Source organism: Diabrotica virgifera, chromosome 3 (assembly GCF_917563875.1).
Source record: "Diabrotica virgifera virgifera chromosome 3, PGI_DIABVI_V3a".
NCBI lineage: Eukaryota > Metazoa > Arthropoda > Insecta > Coleoptera > Chrysomelidae > Diabrotica > Diabrotica virgifera.
This window is the reverse complement of record NC_065445.1, coordinates 73,724,121-73,745,136: the sequence shown is the minus strand read 5'-3', so window position 1 is coordinate 73,745,136 and position 21,016 is coordinate 73,724,121. Positions and strand designations below refer to the sequence as shown.

The 21,016-nt window shown below is 29.8% G+C and overlaps 1 protein-coding gene across 3 annotated transcripts in view; it reads right to left on the bottom strand.

Moving 5' to 3' along the window:
• Positions 1-17,048, bottom strand: part of LOC126881133 (uncharacterized) — a 65,775-nt gene extending 48,727 nt beyond the window's left edge. For all 3 annotated transcript variants that reach the window (XM_050645197.1, XM_050645198.1, XM_050645196.1), the window contains exon 1: positions 16,678-17,048. The gene's annotated coding sequence lies outside the window, so the exon portion shown is untranslated. The remainder of the gene's footprint in view (positions 1-16,677) is intronic.
• Positions 17,049-21,016: the final 3,968 nt, after the last annotated feature.

The window sequence follows — 21,016 nt, the reverse complement described above, 5'->3', positions numbered from 1 at the left end:
TTTCAACAATGTCATTTGTTACTTCATGTTCATTATCACTTAGATTTTAGATTAATAATAAATATCATCCTTCATATTTTCTGTAGACTGAATATATTCATCATTAACTACATCTTCTGTAATTTCAGTATTTTGTAAAATCCTATTTTTTAATATAATCCATTTATCAGAAAATCCATGAGTTCTTCTCTAATTGCAGTCACAGATAATATGGTAGGATAATTTTTTTTTATTTTCCAGTAAATGATCTAAATGCCGTTAAAGGTATAAACCATTTTTTATTGAATCAAAATTTCTAGGATGTAGAGTACTTATATAACCATAAAGCGATTTGTCTTGATCAAATCGTTTTTCGATACTTTTGTAGCACACAAAAAGAATGTGTGTGTACTTTGTACGCACGTAAGAAGATATTCTTCTATTATATAGGTAATTTAAACGAAGTAAATATACTTAACAGGTTATTTGTATTCTATTTAAAAATTAAACTTTCTTATCTACCACTTTCAAAAATTTTTTATTAAAATAACGAAAAATAAAAAAAAGTATGAATCGTCCAGGATTAGAACCCTCGACCTTCCGTGTGCTTCCGTTCTCTGTCCCACCGCTCTGCCAACTACGCCATCGAGCCACTTGAATTGACGCGTAAGTTTCGGATATAATTACACAACACGGCGACAAACTGTAAAAATGTTATGCCTACATATTTTATTATTTTACTACAGGGAAACACAAATCCAAAAACACAAGAATTATAATAAATAATACATTTCCTAAAACCACTAATATATTCTTTTAATGACTTATTTGCACGGTTACAGATACATACATTCATACATACCTATCTTGAAAGATTAGCAATGAACTACATACTGTCAGAACTACATACTGTCAGTGTGCGCAGGCGCGTGGTTCATGTACAATTTTACCCTCAATCGATTCGCCGCTAAAGAAGAATATCTTCAAAAATCTTAACCGGAACCGGTAAAAATTACCGGAGGTCTGTTTTAAGTAAGTATTTTTATATGGATACTATATTTGTAAACGTGAAATGTTTATAATATTTTTTGTGTTTTTAGGGAAAGAGTAAACAAATGGACTGTGGAAGTCATCCTGGACCTTCAATGAAGGTTATATTTGAAGATAAAATGTTTGAGGAAACTTTGCAAAAACGGAAACTCTAAATCTTTGTTCATAGCACTTATGTCTGTTTGTTTCAATAGACCAAAAATGTTACCAAAATTATCGTTTAAGATTATTCTTTAAAAATCCTGTATTATATTATTAAAATCACTCATTTCATCACTAGAGAGACACCAGAAAAACACATAATGCATATTTTTTTTTTGTTTTTTATTATTAACTTTATATTTTGACTTTGACTCTATTTTATAATGACCGGTAAAAAATACCGCGGATCTGTTATTACATGGTAATAATGGAATGTCTGTAGTTAAGGGTTAAAACCCTTATAAACAATTAATTCACAATTTTTTAAAGAAAATTAGAACTTCAAACCGTATATATTCTAATACAAAAATAAAGATAAAGTAATTTAACAAATTTTGTTTTAAAGTCTATAAATTAAGCTCTAAAATGAGACTGTAAAAAAGCCCATTTGCATGCGTCAAAACAGAGTTACTATTGAAAAAGCTTTGAAAGATACTTTTTTTACAAACATTTTGCACTAATTTTACAATATTTCGAGTTATAATTATTGTATTAAAGTTTAGTAAACGCTATTTTCTTTGTTTTTTATTAAGGAACAAATTTTATTTGAAAAAAAATTTTTAGCTGTTTTAGTTTACGAGCTAGAGTCTTATAAATAACAATTCAATCAGAATTAAAAACGTCATGCTGACCTAGCTGACACCTAGACTATTTTGGGCAGTTTTAATTCAAATAGGTGAACAACGCTAGTACAGAAACACTCCATCCATCATACTGTTAATAAGAATGCCATTTACTTTAAGGCCATCGGTACATAATTTGCAAATATTTTACGGGTATCCCTACTTTTTCTGTCTTTACACGGCAAATTACGTGTAGTAAAATTCACACTGGTATGGATATGCAAACATTACTAGAATGTCATTCTACTTGACAATGTCATCAATAACTTTAAAGAGATGGCTTTTAAATGTTCTTGGATAACTGTTATTTGTATAATTGCAAATTATTAATTCAGTTAATAAATGTGATATTTTTTCACTAACTATGTATTCAGTGATTGTAATAATTTATATGTACATACAACAAAAACTAATACTGAATAGAGAAATGAGGAAAAGTGTTAAAGTGATTTTTTAATAATATATTGTTACTATGGAACGCTTACAATTTTGAACATCTTTAACAAAAAAATACTTGGATCACAGAATATCTCCTGATATATTCTCTGCTTGGATCTTCCATAAATGATAAACAATAAATAACTTTTTATTAAGTTCACGTCTTAAATCAATTATTTATCAAATACACTATCAATATTATTTAATCAACAACTCAAAATATTCCCGATGCCATGTCAAATTTTTAAAACTGTCACTGTCTTATCATCATATTCTATTTGACTCAGTGCGTTGTATGACAAATATAGCGAACGTTCGATTTGTAAAATATCAGCATGGTCTCATTTTCTCATATCACATTTTCTCTTTGGTTTTCACCCCTGTAATTTTTTAAAATAAACATAGAAGTTTTCAGGGCCCTCGATAAGAACGTAATCTTTCATTTTGCGTTTAAATTTTTCAAAAATTCTTATTAGTTTTCTCAGGATTCGAAAAAAATGAATCCCCATTTGAATAGCATTGCAGCCGAAAATACGTACCCATCCCCTTAATGGACCTGGTAATCATATGTTTTATTTAAGATTTATTATAAATTGATACTAAACAGTATCGTAAGGATCATTCAATCCTGACCCACGGCTATTCATCATATTTTTTTTATTTTATATATTTGCACCTGACACAAATTATGAAAAATTAAATTAATTAATATCACATCTACACAATATACTATTGAAGATATACTTCCGTTAGTAGCGAAATTAATGCACATATTTCGAGCAGGAATCATACATATGTTAAGAAAAGATTGATGACATCGAAATTATTAGACAAAAGAACCAAAATGACTATCTACAGAACGTTGATTAGACCCTATGGTTGTGAAATCTGGGTAATGAGGAAAATGGATGAAGCTTAACTCAGGACATTAAAGAGAAAAATACTGAGAAAAGTATATGACCCGGTGCAGGAGAAACGACCAGGTTAATGAATTCAATGAAGGTTATGACATTGTAAAATTTGTGAAAAGTCAAAGACTGTCGTGGCTGGGACATATAGGTACAGAGACAAGATGATGTAAAAACAACAAAGAATATATTACAATGGATGCCGATAGGAAGGTGAAAAAAGGAAGGCCCAGAACGAGATGGTTGGATGACGTGGAAGGCGACTTAAAAACCATGAACATAACGATACCTCAGTTGAATAGCTTAAAAAGTCAAAAAAATTCAAATTTCGGTTGTTGCAATCATAGCATTCGTAATACATGTTGTTCTGAAGCTATTTCCTTGTGGCATTTTTGTAATCAACTATTTATAATGGAAAATAAGCCACAATTTTATCAAAAAAAGATTTTATTTAACGTTTAGAAGCCCAAATCGGGTTTCGTTGTCAAAATACAAAATACTATTAAAATAAACAAAAATGTTGTTGCTAAGTAAAAAAAAATTCTTCTAATAATTTATTTAATCTGACGACTCATTTATATTGGCAATTCAGACGTATATTATACATTTTAAACTAGAAGACTTTAAAATGATATCGTCAATATTTATGAGTTGCATTCCTGGGACGAATTTACTAAAAAATAATTCATTCGATTACATGAAATCAATCCCAACTCAAGAATATCCGTCACAAAAAATATCATAGCATGTGATCTGTCTTTAAAAAGACAACCAAATGCAACGATGACAGTAAAATTCTCGCGTTAGAGATTCCATAGTAAATCACGAGGGAAAACCAGGAAAAAACCTCGTGATACTATCCCGACATCGTAAGTATTTGGTCTTACATTTAATTTACTTTCAAAAAACTAATACTAAATTCTGACTTTAATATGTTTAAATTATAAATAATATTAATAATACATAGATACACAACGAGTAATACTAAAATAAAAAATTTGTACTAACTCGATATGTTATTGACTTACTAATCGTGGTATTTTCTTTCTATTGACTTCCTCTTTCAGTATGGGTAACCACATCCTACTGCATTCTACCGAGGAATTTGCTACACAATTGGTTTCATTTAGCATAATTAGAGCCGCTTCTTTGATTTTTCTCTATTTATTATCTGATTCTTTCAGGACTATACATGAATCTCTCCATTGAACTATATGTTCATTATCCCATGCGTGTTGACATATTTGAGATCTATCGAATTCTCTATTTTTAATATAAGACTGATGTTCACTTATTCTAACGTTTAATGGTTTTGATGTTTCACCTAAATAAAATTGTTCGCATTCACAAGGTATTTTATAAATGCAATTCTTTGTTCTTTCTTGTTCATTGTTAGGTTTAGTTTTAGATAGAATAGATCTCAAGGAAAATATCAATACCATATATAAAAGGACTATCCGAGAAACTTAAAACAATAGGAAATAAATTCAACATTTCAACAACATTCAAAAAAACAAACACATTGAGATCTATTCTATCTAAAACTAAACCTAACAATGAACAAGAAAGAACAAAAAATTGCATTTATAAAATACCTTGTGAATGCGAACATTTTATTTAGGTGAAACATCAAAACCATTAAACGTTAGAATAAGTGAACATCAGTCTTATATTAAAAATAGAGAATTCGATAGATCTCAAATATGTCAACACGCATGGGATAATGAACATATAGTTCAATGGAGAGATTCATGTATAGTCCTGAATTGTGTCGCAAATTCCTCGGTAGAATGCAGTAGGATGTGGTTACCCATACTGAAAGAGGATGTCAATAGAAAGAAAATACCTACTATTAGTAAGTCAATAACATATCGAGTTAGTACAAATTTCATATTTTAGTATTACTTATTGTGTATCTATGTATTATTAATATTATTTATAATTTAAACATATTAAAGTCAGAATTTAGTATTAGTTTTTTGAAAGTAAATTAAATGTGAGACCAAATACTTACGATGTCGGGATAGTATCACGAGGTTTTTTCCTGGTTTTCCCTCGTGATTTACTATGGAATCTCTAACGCGAGAATTTTACTGCCATCGTTGCATTTGGTTGTCTTTTTAAAGACAGATCACATGCTATGATATTTTTTGTGACGGATATTCTTGAGTTGGGATTGATTTCATGTAATCGAATGAATTATTTTTTAGTAAAGTCGTCCTAGAAACGCAACTCATAAATATTGACGATATCATTTTAAAGTCTTCTATATATATACGTCTGAATTGCCAATATGAATGAGTCAGATTAAATAAATTATTAGAAGAATTTTTTTTTACTTCGCAACAACATTTTTGTTTATTTTAGTAGTATTTTGTATTTTGACAACGAAACCCGATTTGGGCTTCGAAACGTTAAATAAAATCTTTTTTTGATAAAATTGTGGCTTATTTCCCATTATAAATAGTTGATTCGTAATACATATCTCTACCAATTTCAATACTGAAATAAGTCGGAATTCGTCTTTTAGTTCGTAGAGGGTGTGATCAATTTATGTAACAACTCCAAATTTATAAATATTTTAGTTCAATAGTGTAACAACGGTATTGAACAAGAAGGATTATTATTTCAATGTGACACGCGGTTTCTTAGTTGTCTCTTTTTCTAAAAATGAGTGAATTTAAATTAACTAATATGAATAAAAAGCCTTTTGACTCCCGTGGTGACAATGAAATTGGTAGCGGTATCTACCTATAATTTTTTGAAAAGTGAAGCATGCAAAGGAGAACATGTCATTTTCTACTCTGATGACTGCGCAGGGCAAAATAAAAATAAATTTTTGGTTTGTATGTACCTGTTCTATGTGATGCATGTAAACAAAATCAAGACAATTACACGCAAATTTTTAGAGAAAGGTCACACACAAAATGCAGGTGATAGCATGCATGCCACCATAGAAAGAGAGAAAAAGCGTGTTATTAAAAGTTGTTCAATTTACGTCCATGCACAATGGGCAAGTATATTCAAATCAGCAAAAAAACTGGGATTCCCTACAATGTGAATGAAATTTGCACTCAAGATATTTATGTTAAAGTCAGTAAGTAGCGAAATAGGTAAAAATTTCAGTAAAATTACAGAAAAAGAAAAAGTTATTTGGAACGACTTAAAAATTATCAAAATAGAAAAGATGCACCCGAATATAATTTTTTATAAAACTTCTTATGTACAAGATACTTTCAAGACTATTGACATCAAACAAAATAATAAAGAACTTAGGAATCAAGTACAAAATAAGGAAATCAAGCTAAAATCGGCCTTAAAAAAAAACCCTTCAATCGATAAAAATAAAAAGAAAAATCTACTGGATTTTTGTAAGGAAAATGCCATTAGACAGGTTTATTGGCCATTTTACCAACATTTCCCGGAAAAAGATGGAGTAGAGGAAAGGCCTTCTGAATAATTTTTATTTATTTAATTTTGTTTCAAATTAAAAGTTTAATTTTCTAACAAGTTAATTTTATTTCAAATCCTATGGTCACCAGACAGACCTCTGTTTACAAAAAGTAGCTAATTTATGTCGTAATTCAAGAAAACGTTTAGTTCAATAGTGTAACAATGTCACTAAAATTTAAATTTCAGTTAGTTTAAACAAATTTTATGTATCTAAATATTTTCATGCATTAAAATGTTCTACAGTCCTTTAAAACTAAATTACTTATTTTCGTTAAAAAAAAATGAAAATTGAAAAAAATGTATACAATATAAAATACGAAATTTCTTTTTCTTCGTTTTTTCAAATATTCTAATTTTGGACTTGTTACGCTATTGAAGTGAGGTATCGGCAGATAAAGCAGAAGATGGGCACAAGAGATATCTGAATGGGAGGACATAGCCAGTCAGGCAAAGACCCATCCACGGTTATGATGCCAAAAGAAGAAAAAGATATCACATCTAAATGTGGAAAATAGATAAATACTATTTTTTATTTTATTTCCCAGAAATCATAAAACAAAGACATGCAAGTTTATTTCGCTCAGTGATTCATAATGGTTTCAAACACGAAAACATTTAAAAGTAAATTGGAACCGAATGTTTGTTAAAATACGTATTTAAAACGACAAAGAAGTCGAATCAGAATTTTTTTCACACGGGAGTGACCTCAAAACATGTTTGCGCTATGTGCTCCAAGAGTCGACGATGATCTCAGATTCGTGTTCAACATACCCACAAACTCTCGAGTGATCTGTCTGAATCAATTTAGTGCCGAAAACCCCTGAAACTCCGGAAGATAACGTGCTTCAGCAGAACCTTGGGCGCCAGGTGCTCTGGGAGCCAAGTGCGCTGGGCGCCAGGTTCTCTGGGGTCGGCGTCCTCAAAAACCTCCGAATAACAAAATTTTTCTCTAAATATAACTTATTTTGACATGTTTTCATAAAATTAGATATTGCGTTAAAAATTGCATGTACTTTTAGATGCATTTTATGCACGGTACATGCAATTATGCATTTATATCCATTTTGTATTGTAGACTTTTTCCTGACGTCATCTTCGAACACAATGCAAAAAGTTGCAAGTTTATTTTTTCCTAAATTCCCTGGGCTAAAATTAGAGAGTTCACGTTAAAACCTACTTTAGACCACTCATCAGCGGTACAAAACTGTAAAACTGTGGAATTTTAAGAATCAACGCCGATTTTAATGAAAATTTGGGCTCTGGTGACCCTCTTCTTCAAAATCTACCCTATGCCGAACTGCGCTTCTGCCCTGGGGATGAAAATAACTCCATCTAGGGGATGAAATTTTTTTAATCAGAATAATTATGGAAATCGATAGAGTGACCAATTCTGAGTCAATTTTGTTCTATAATTTTTTTTGCAAAATTGACACTTTGCAAATTATTAGCGATTGAAAATATGCATTTTTCATTGAAAAAACTCACGTTTTATAACCGTTTTTCATTAATAACTTAATAAAATTTAATTTTATAGAAAAATCATTAAGAACAAAATTGTGGCTAATAAAAAAACAAAGATATTCGCGTTAGAAAGACCTATGTAAACCCAATAACGACTAAGCTTTTTTTCTTTAAAGGATGGTTATTTCCGAAGAACCTCGAATGGAGAATCTTAAATCTCAAATAACCCGAATGTGGTGCAATTTTTTGGGAAAACTTAAAAAACATCTTTTAAAGTTCATTAAAAAAAATTTCAAATAAACTATGAAAACAGTTTTTTGCGTAAGAACTGACTGACTTATGACAAAAATAAAGTCGCTCGCTGCTTTTTCTGTTTGAAATGTATTAATTAAACCCTCGTCAATACACTCTTAATAGAAATGAATAGCTTCCCACTTGAAATTAAATTTATTTAGATATAATTGATACGATCCATGTAATTCGGCCGGTTTGGAATGCTTAGTTTAGAAACAATAGTTGATTAAATCGAAAATGACATTATTATAATTTAAACAAAAAGCTAAGCATTCCAAACCGGTCAAATCACATGGACCTTATCAATAGGGAACTTGCACATTTTTTTATTACATATTAATGTTCAGTTTTGTATAAAAATGAGATTTCCAAAATTTCACGCTTCAAAACCTCATAATAACTTAGAAGAACAAATTTAAAGTCTTCTGTATTTTAAAATAGTTCAAACGACCCGTGACGTCATATAGTTTAATAGTTTAACTATATGGTTCCGTTTATGGTTATATTTAGGTATATTCTTCTTCTTCTTCTTTAGTTTATTGGCCTCCACCTACTTGGGTATTTGGCGAGCTCGTCGTCGCGGAATAAAGAAAAAATATTTATATTCTAATGACATTTATCGTATGTCATTGTAATAATATATACCACTTTGTTGAGATTGGAGTTTGATATAGTTATTGAAGGAAAGGAAAGAAGGTTTACTATGGAAAATAAAACCATTTTGTAAAAGTACAAATTTTCTATGAATAGTTCAAACGATCAAAAACACTTCTTGTAACGTCACATAACTGTATTTTCTACTGACGTTTATAATGTCTAATTTAAAATTATATACAATTTTGTTTACTTTGTTGGCGCAAATGTAAACATATAACCGAATGATATCACGACGCGTTTTGGGCTGGCTGGTATATTCGTCCGCTATAACTTTTCCCATGCGTCACGATTCATTTTCAAACAAATAAAGTCAAAATATAAAGTGAAAAACGAACGTCGATGTGTATATACATTTTGTATACTGTATACTATCCATCGCAACGCGTTTCACTTTATGTTTTGACTTAATTTGTTTGAAAATGAATCGTGACGCATGGGAAAAGTTATAGCGGACGAACAATATAATTTCAATTTTTAATCGTCTTTAGGGGCCAAACGAAAGACAAACAAAACTTTTTTTATCTTTGATACATGTATTAAATTATGCACTGTTGTGATTTATAACATTTTTCGAATTTAAAATTTTATGTAAGTTCCCTATTATAGCTATACCTAAATAAAGTTAATTTCAAGTGGGAAGCTATTCATTTCTATTAGGATTGTAACTAAGAGGGTGTAATTTTTACATTTCAAAAAGAAAAAAGCAGAGAGCGACTTTATTTTCGTCATAAGTCAGTAAGTTCTTATGCAAAAACTTTTATCAGAGCTTTTTTGAAAGGTTTTTTAATGAGTTTTAAAATATGTCTCTTGAGTTTTCCAAATAATTGCACCACATTAGAGTTACTTGAAATTAAAGGTTCTCCATTTCGATGTTCTTCGAAAATAACCATACTTTAAAGAGCAATAACTTACTGGGTTTACATAGGTCTTTCCAACGCGAATCTCTTTGTTTTTTTTATTATCCACAATTTTGTTCTTAATGATTTTTTCTATAAAATTAAATTTTTTTAAGTTATTCATGAAAAACGGTTATAAAACGTAAGTTTTTTCAATGAAACATGCAGTTTCAATCGTTAATAACTTAGAAAGTATCAACTTCGCAAAAAATTTATTTTATAGGATAAAATTCACTCACAATTGGTCAATCTATCGCCTTCCATAGTTATTTTAATTGAAGAAATGTTCATCCCCTAGATGGGGTTGTTTTCCCCCCAGGGCAAATAGCAGTTCGGAGTAGGGTAGATTTTGACAAAGGTTATAATTACTACCTAAATCAAAATTTTCAAGGAAATCGACCTTGATTCTCAAAATTCCACGAGAAAATGGCTGTTGATTGGACTACTTCGAGAGAAAAGATCAACATAAATAGTAATTTTATTCGCCCATAGATTTAACAGTTTTAACAGTGGCGTAGCTGACAGACCCGCAGGGCCCGCAAGGCGGAGGAGCCCCGACGTTAGGAGGCCCCATAAAGCCTTCAAGCTTAATACCTCTACTTTCTTAAATTTGGGACCAAAACATATTTTCCTAAAAAGCATCAAAATAATAACTAGAAGTGGCAACTCCGCATCGCTACCAGCACCCTGTCTTTATTACTGGGAATCCCCGATGGTAGCGGAGAACAACCTTCCGATTGAATTCGGCAAAATGCAAACGCAGCATTAACTTATCCATTTCGGTTTCGCGTTTCGCCTCATGTTGAAATCCTGACGAAAGTTTAATAGGTATTTTGTCTGTGAATTTCACCGAGTAAACAAATCCAGAACCAAATAGGTAGTACCGACCTATTCATAGTTATATTATATTTATCATAAATTGTGAATTACAAATTATCTGGTGAATTTCTTACCACGTTTTTTCACGTATGTCTGTCTGTGGTTATTTTGTTTGTGACGCATACACGCATATTTAGCAAGTCGGTATCAGTATCTCCATTTTCTTGTGAAATGTTTGATTCTTTTCAAAACTTACCTAGTTTTTGAATACACATAGTCCTAAATTAATCTTCAGAGCACATTAATATCTATGAATAATCTCTATTCTAATACTCTAATTAATATCTATGAATAATCTCGCAAGGCAATATTAATAAAAATACAGTGATCTTTCTTATCACGCGTCTCAATATTATGGTAAAATTTTGAATGGGTAGGATAACCTTTTTTGTTCAGACACACACAGAATGTATACATTCCAGTATATTTTTTTATCATATGTCTTGCACGTTTCTAGAAAAATAATAGTAGCCCAGTAATTGAACGGGAAATATGGCGAAACCGTGTAATTTTAAGGGTCAACTCCGAATTGCATGATAATTTGACTTTAGCTTCTACTTACCCTTCACTTCAAATTTGAACTTGTGCCGTTTGTTGCTTTTACTTAGGGGGTGACAATCACCCCCTCTCGGAGGTGAAAATATCGAAAATATTTATTTTTTAACAAAAAACCACGTTTTCTGGCGGTTTTTCGCAAATAACTCAAAAACTAAGTATGTATTCGAAAAAAATATTCTTAGCGAAAATGTAGCATAGAAACAAACAAAAAAAGTTGTGTATTCGTGAGTCAATAGACCCAGCGCAAGGAAAGTTGGAGCTCGTGAAAAATATGTTTTTATTCGTCAAATTCCAAATAGAATATTTCAAGGTGAAATAACCAACAAATGAAGCACTTTTAAGGAAAAGCCAATTAAAACTTTTTTAAAATGTTTAAAAAAAGCTCTATTTTTATTTTTAAAAAAGTTTATAGCATTAAAACTAAGCGAGTTACGCTCAAAATAAAGTTGGTCCTCTTATTTTGGTAAAAAATAATCTTGAAAATCTCCCCCTGTTTAGCACCACAAATAAAATTAATCGTTACCAGTTTACAAACAATTTACTTATGTATTTTTTATATGATCTGTAAGTGTCACCTTAAAAGGCTTGAACGAGTCACTAATCACGAATATATGCAAACTTTGAACAGCCATATCTTAACCAGTTTTTGTCTTTTATCCAGAAAAACAAAATGAATCTATCATATTTATAAAAGCAAAACCTACATTTTTTTAATTTTTGATATTTTTCGTATCACTAATACTTTTTAAGTTATTTTCAAAAAATAGCACTCTTCCAATAGTTTTAGAAAATTTTCTTTTTACTATAAAACCAAATTTCTTTAAAAATAAGCACTACGAACCGGTCAAACTTACAGATCGTATAAAGAGTACACATATGTACATATAAAGTCAAAAGTAAAGCGGCAACGATTAATTTTATTTAGGGTGCTTTAGGGTGCTATTTAAGTGCTAGGTTTTCATGGTTTTTTTAACTAGAAAAAAGGTCAAAATTTATTTTGAGCGTAACTCGTTTAGTTTTGGTGCTAGAAACTATTATAAAATATAAAAAAAAAACTATTTTTAAAAGCACTTTAAAATTTTTTATTAGTTTTTCCCGAAAATTGCCTAATTTTTTGGAAATTATATGTTGAAATATTCAATTTGGAATTTGGCGAATAAGAACACATTTTTCATGAGCTACAACTTTGCTTTTACTGGGTTTAGAGACTTCATTATTACACGATTTTTTCGTTTTTTTATAAGCTATATTTTTGCTAGGAACATTTTTTTCGATAAAATATTTACTTTTTGAGTTATTTGCAAAAAACAGCTTGAAAACGTTTTTTTTTGTTTTGTCGAAAAATCAACATTTTTAATCGCAAATAACTCGTAGAGGATTGATCTACGTAAAAAACTCTATAGAACTAAATTTGCTTAGAATTAGCCAATTTATCCATTTCCGGACTTACTTTAAACTCGCGTTTTGTGGGGTGATATTCCCCCCTTCTCGGGGGTGAATATCACCCCCCAAGTAAAAGCAACCAACGGGACAAATTCAACTTTGTAAGTAAGTAGAACCTAAATCCAAATTTTTATCCAATTTGGAGTTGACCCTGAAATTACACTCCAAAACCGTCATTTACGGGGCTCTAGTAGTAATACGTTATACAGACGGAATGAAAATTAAAATGTACCTATAAAAACAAACCCAATGTTTTCCAAAATTCCAAATGTTTTTATTGCACTAAAAATATACCGAGCAATGAACGCTCTTTTTCTAAGCTCAAAATTATTAAAACATATTTGGAAAACTCTATGTCACAAACTAGGCTATCGAATCTAGGTATTTTAAGCATATAGAACAAGATACCGCTCGAACTTAAGACATCGTTCATTAATTGACAAGTTCGCACAGGCAAATTCACCACACTTGTTAAATTTAATACCATGTTATAATGCAAAAATGTACCAGGAAAATAAATATATACATATTAATAGATAGGTACGTATTTCTTTTTTGTTACCTATTTATTTTTTTACTTAGTCTCTTTCATTTACACATATTTTAGTAATTATACTGTTATTAGTTGTCGTTATGTTTATAGTACGGGGGCCCACAAAAATTGTCGCGGTGGGGCCCCCAATCTTCAGCTACGCCACTGAGTTTTAATTAGGGGATTAAAGAAGGTATTGAAAATTACACCCATCCAGACGAACCTTATTAGCGGTACCAGTGGAAAATGGGAAGAGAGATAGGCCAAGAATATGATTGAGGGATGAGGGACAGTGTGGACAAGGACGCGAGGAAGATCGGCGCAGGAAATTGGCAACGTTTGGGGAACATAAACTATTGGCGAAATAAACGGGAAGATCGAGCCTCAAATATAGTACGTTCTTTGAAGGTAAAATATTGCAAAACCTCTAAATTTTAAAGAACCGCTTGGATTGGCATGAAATTTGGTATACGCATAGCTAACAAGTCATAGAAAAAAAATGATATTGTGCCGATGTGCGCTTTTGCCCTAGGGGTGAGTTTCACCCCCTTTTGGAGGTAAAAAATATATGTTCGAAATAAGTCCGGAAATGAATAAAATGCCTAATTCTAAGCAACTTTTGTTCTATAAAGTTTTTTCACCAAGTTAATACTTTTCGAGTTATAAAATAACTACGTTTTCAAACGGTTTTTCGCAAATAACTCAAAAAGTAAGTATTGTATTTGGCGGAAAAAAATTCTTATCAAAAATATAGCACGTAAAATAGTGAAAAACTTGGTGTATATAAAAAATATATAGTCTATATATAGTCCGTCCGCTATAACTTTTCCCATGCGGTACGATTTATTTTCAATCAAATTAAGTCAAAACATAAATTGAAACGAACGTCGATGTGTATATACATTTTGTATACTGTATACTTGTATGCTATATACTACACACATCGGCGAACGTTTCACTTTCTGTTTTGACTTAGTTTGATTGAAAATTTTTTGCTCAATTAGAAATCCAATGAAATCAATTAATTTGTGGTCATCTGATTGAATACAACCAATAAAACCAACATTATACTGAAAACAGATCCCATGGGCTGTTTTCACTCAATCATGTAGCTATGGATACCTACATTTCGTTTCATTTCGATTTTGACATTTCAAATATTCAATATTTCACAATGTCACGATTTGGTTGTAATACTGATGAGAATATTAATGAAATTATCGAATCAAATATACCAAAGAATACTGTTTACAAAAAATTTTCTATCCGAATAACCCTCGAACATTGATAAATGCTCAAAAATTTTTTAACAACTTTCTCAAGCTTGTTGCTTACAGGCAAGAGACCTCCGCCTACGGCGTCGGTCTGTTTCCAAGCAACAAGATTTCGAAATCTGTTATAAAAATTTTTCGAACAATTATCAATGTCCTTGGGTTATTACTACTGAAAATGAATCGTACCGCATGGGAAAAGTTATAGCGGACGGACTATATGTAAGGTCACTGTATCTAGTAGAAGCAGAGGTATAGCTAATGAAAAATAGGTTCATATTCGTTAAGTTCCAAATCGTATATTTTAACGTGCTATAACCAAAAAACGAAGCACTTTTTTGGGGAAAACTCATTTAACTTTTTTAAAGTGTTTAAAAAAATGCTTATTTTTGTTTTTTAAAAAAAAATTTAGCATCAAAATTAAACAAGTTACGCTCAAAATAAAGTTGGTCCCTTTTTTTTGGTAAGAAATCGGGAAAATCACTCCCTAATTAGCATTTCAAATGAACTTAATTGTTATCACTTCACAAGTTTTTTACTCGCATATGTATTGATCATACGATCTGTAAGTTTCATCGGTTCAAAGTCCTTTTATGAAAGAGCTGTAGTTAAAAGGGCTTGAACGAGTCACTTATCACGAGTGTATGCAAATTTAGAAACACCGAATCTTGACCAATTTTTGTCTTACAGAAAAACAAAAAAAATACAAAATATTCAGAAAAGTAAAGCCGGCTTTTTTTATTGTTTAAGACTTTTGGTATCTCTAACAATTTTTAAGTTATTTTGAAAAAAAGCATTTTTTTCAAAATTAAAATTTTAAAAAAATTTACTTTAAAACCATTTTTTTTTTCAAAAATAAGCACTTTGAATCGATTAAACTTACAGATCATATTATAAACACATCATAAGTAAAGTAACTTGTGAAGCGGTAACGGTTAATTTTATTTAAGTTGCTAATTGGGGGGTGATCTTCCTGATTTTTTTTTGCCAAAACAAAAGGGACCAACTTTATTTTAAGCGTAACTTGCTTAAATTTGATGCTAGAAATTTTTTTTATAAAAACAGAAATAAAGATTTTTTTAAACACTTTAAAAAAGTTGTAATGTGTTTTCCCCAAGAATGCTTCGTTATTTGGATATTTCACATTGAATTATTCTATTTGGAATTTTTCGAATATGAACCTATTTTTCATTAGCTATAACTCTGCTTTTGCTAGGTATAGGGACCTAATATATACACCATTTTTTCACTTTTTTGTAGGCTGTAGTTTTGCTAAGAATATTTTTTCAACAAAATGCTTACGTTTTGAGTTATCTGCGAAAAACCGTCTAAAAACGTGGTTATTTTGTTGAAAAATGAACATATTCACTTGCAATTAACTCGAAAAGTATTGATTTGGTGAAAAAACTCTATAGAACAAAAGTTGCTTAAAATTAGTCAGTTTATCCATTTCGGAACTTATCTTGAACATATATTTTTTCACCCCCGAGATGGGGTGAAACTCACCCCCAGGGCAAAAGCACATATCGGCACCATATCACTTTTTTTCTATGACATGTTAGCTATGCGTATACCAAATTTCATGTCAATCCAAGCGGTTTTTTAAAATTTACAGCAAAAACCGTGAAAGAATGGACTAATAGGGCTGTAGCACCAAGCACCACTGATTATGATGAATGATGATAATTAAAGAATGAAAGGTAAGATTTTGTGAAAACAGAAAAAGGTTTTAGAACCGGTGGTTTATGGTCAAAGTTAAAGTAGCAATAAATGACACTAAAAGACGTAAATTAGGAAAAATTTCAACGGTGAACCCAGTACAAATGGATAAAAAATAAAATAAAGTCAAAATAAAGAGGGAAAACGGGAAGTATTAAGTCTGATAAGTAGTACCCATTAAAATTTGTTTTAAACTCATAAAATAATGAGATATTGAAGTTTAGTTGTAATCAAAGTTTTCCATACATTATTAGCTTTTATAGTAATAGTCAAATAGTTTATGAATAATGTTTAAAAAACTTTAAACTTACTTACCAACTTTGACTTTTGTATCCAATACTTTCTAAATACGTATTTCTATCTAATATCACTTTTCCTTGACCAAATTATAGAACACTGTCAAAACCGGTATTTTCACAAAAAAATATGCACTTCACTCAGATATCCATCTCAGATTTTTTTAAATAAGCTTATTTATGTAAGTGTGACTTCATTATCAATGATTCAGTTTTCAGTTATAGAGCTTGCAGTGTCTACAACTGACTCCCGCATAGTATCATCGTGTAGTGGAATGGAGTGGAAAGTATTATGCCGTCATAAAACTAAAAATAATCAGTAATCAAAAAATAAACTGTTGCGTTCAGTATGGTACATATTATGTTTGAATAACTTCGATAGACGAATTGGATGGTGTAGTTTTATGTTATAGAAAATAATATACCTACATGTTGTGTTGATATAGATCCTTATCAGACATGACAAATTAAGTCAATAAATTTCGACATCATTAGCGGAAACTAAGAAGTTGTTTTATTAGATTAAAAAATATCGTGATGTATGAACTAATCATGAAAATTTTCTATGAATATTGGATTGTGTTTTCAACTATGCAACAAATAGGGATAATTTTACAAGTTTAGTTAATGTACAGGGTTATTACTTCGACGCTATCTATATATATATATATATATATATATATATATATATATATATATATATATATATATATATATATATATATATATATATATGATTATTAATATGTAGTGACTGTTAATAATACAAAATGAATAATTTTGGGGAATGCAGTCAATGTGTTTTGGGCTGATTAAAAGAGAAACACTTTGAACTTTTGTCGAGCTTTCGGACAATTTATTTCCTTTATCAAGACAATCTAAAAATACAAATGTTTAAATTTAGATGAAAACTAGAAAAATAACAACTTACTGCTCGTGGTTTACAAAATAACTAACATACTTATTAAAAACATAAAAATTCTTTCTAAAAAATATAAATTGTAAACGTAAATTAATTTTGAAATATGTCAAAAGGACATTAATCAAATGTAGTTAGACTACTTTAATAACTCGATAGATTGGGAAAGAAGTTAGCTAACAGTGTATAAAATAATGATATAAAGATATAAGCAAATTTGAAGTTATAATTATTAGTAAAAAAAAAAACTGATAGTAATGTAAAACAAGTTGATTTAGAATGTTATAAATATTTTTCTTTTGATACTATTTAGTGAAATTTTAAAAATTAATAAGATCAAATTGTTTATAAAATGCATAAATTAGTAATATCAGATCTCAAAATTAAAGTCAAAGTTAGTAAATTACAGTCAAAGTTAGTTAGTCAAAGCCAAAATGTTATTATAAATAATGCTTAGATTATTGATATCAGATCTCTTATTAATACAATTTGATTTTTTTATCCAAAATTTTTTTATTATTTATCTTATTTTTCTTTACCATATCTACCATCTTTAACACCAAAATTAATTAAGTTATTTAAACAAAACAAAAACATTAAAATTGCTACTAAAAATGTCAAAACTTTGAACAGTCTTTATACCAGAACTAAGACTCCGCTAAAAATTATGGAGAGTTCTAATGTTATTTACTCCATACCTTGTAGTACTTGTGGTAAATGTTACATCGGACAAACTTCACGTAACCTATCTCTTAGACTAACGTCTCATAAAAGTGATATCAAGAGAAATATCCCTTCTTGTGCATTGGCAGAGCATGTTATTAATGAGGATCATGTTTTCATTTTTCAAGAAGCAACAATTTTGGAAAGAGAAGTAAATTTACGTAAAAGAGAATTTAAAGAAATGGTTTGGATAAAAAAATCAAATTGTATTAATAAGAGATCTGATATCAATAATCTAAGCATTATTTATAATAACATTTTGGCTTTGACTAACTAACTTTGACTGTAATTTACTAACTTTGACTTTAATTTTGAGATCTGATATTACTAATTTATGCATTTTATAAACAATTTGATCTTATTAATTTTTAAAATTTCACTAAATAGTATCAAAAGAAAAATATTTATAACATTCTAAATCAACTTGTTTTACATTACTATCAGTTTTTTTTTTACTAATAATTATAACTTCAAATTTGCTTATATCTTTATATCATTATTTTATACACTGTTAGCTAACTTCTTTCCCAATCTATCGAGTTATTAAAGTAGTCTAACTACATTTGATTAATGTCCTTTTGACATATTTCAAAATTAATTTACGTTTACAATTTATATTTTTTAGAAAGAATTTTTATGTTTTTAATAAGTATGTTAGTTATTTTGTAAACCACGAGCAGTAAGTTGTTATTTTTCTAGTTTTCATCTAAATTTAAACATTTGTATTTTTAGATTGTCTTGATAAAGGAAATAAATTGTCCGAAAGCTCGACAAAAGTTCAAAGTGTTTCTCTTTTAATCAGCCCAAAACACATTGACTGCATTCCCCAAAATTATTCATTTTATATATATATATATATATATATATATATATATATATATATATATATATATATATATATATGGTGGATGTGTGAATTGTTCGTAAGGGGATTTTTCCACATTATCTATTTCATCTATTATATATATATATATATATATATATATATATATATATATATATATATATATATATATATATATATATATATATATATATATATATATATATATAGTTCTTCAAATTTCCTTTAAAAGGGTTTTGCAATCGATACCGTGTCTTTAAAATAAACTGACTTATTGTAAAAAAAAACAAACAAATATTTTTTCAATTTTGGAGCATATACGAATTTTGAAGCAGATATGAATGGAATCTCGGTGTACCGACTACTCACTTTTTACAGCTGCTGGTGAAAAGGAAAAGCACTGCTGTAAAGTTAATACATATGTTTGAATAACTTCGATTGTCGAATTGGATGTTGTAGTTTTATGTTATACAAAATAATATACCTACATGTTGATATAGATCCTTATCACACATGACAAATTAAGTCAATAAATTTCGACATCATTAGCGGAAAGTAAGAAGTTGTTTTATTAGATTAAAAAACATCCTGATATATGAATTAATCGTTAAAATTTTTCTATGAATATTGTCACATTGTGTTTTCAACCATTAGATAAGAGAGGAAATAAAACAATAAACCTTACAAACTTTTACAGTTGGATGAATCTCAGTGAAACTTTTTTCATTCGATTTGTAAGAGCCTTAGGAAACTTTGTGAATAAAAATGATGATGACAAAATGAAAATTGCATTATTGAACAAGGAAGATGCATTTTTCAAAATGCATTTCAAAGCGATGAAAAATGATAAATTTGTACTTCGGAAATAATTGAAGGGGTGGCTGCAATAACCAGGCAGCTCCACTTTTTTACGAAAATGAGATTTTCAGTGACTTACTCTTAACAAAAATCGGCCGATCGTTTCCTGCAACAAACGGGTATCTCTTAATAACGGCACATAACTGGCAACGATATTTGGAGCTACCTTGCTTTCGGTTTGTAGGAAGAACCGGGCAGCTCCGGGAGCTGCCTGGTTCTTGCACTTAACTGTTGGCAAAATAATATAATAGAAAATATAGAAAAGATATAAAAATATGCATGGAATATAAAAAATAAGTTTGATTCCTTCATGTATTTGTTTAGTTTCTTTTGAATTTAATGTAATAATACAATAATTTTAATATTATTCTATTTCTAACAGTTTGTAATACGGTTCTGTTCATGATAATGAAACTCAAAACACATTGAAGGTGGAAAAAAAGTACACCTGACTAAAGCTGATACTTTCTATAAAGATTTAACAGAAAAAACTGCTTTGGATAAGGGAGATCCCAGAGTTGAAGTCATGTCATTTGATTTTGAACAAAACATGCCCCTGCCACATGTTCCTTCTGGCAACGTGTTCTACAAGCGCCAGTTGTGGTTTTATCCATTTTGCATCAATAAGGGCAGCGTTTCGAAGAGTTACTTTTATGTTTTCGATGAAATAACGGGTCGGAAATCTCCAAATGAAGTGATAAGTTGCTTACACGATTTTATTAATAACTACGTTGATCCGCAGATAACAACCCTTTACGTTTATAGTGACAACTACGCTTCGCAGAACAAGAATTCCGTTCTTGTTCACTTTTGGCAATCTCTTCTATTGCATGGAAGATTCAAGAGAATAAAACATCGTTATCCCGAACCTGGGCATAGTTTTTTGCCTTGCGACAGGTCGTTTGCTCTCGTGGAAAAAGAGAAAAGAAAGAAACAGTTTATCTGCCAGAGGAATGGAGTCGCATGATAGCAAATACCAGTAAGAAGTTTATTGTGAAAACTGTTAAGCAAGAT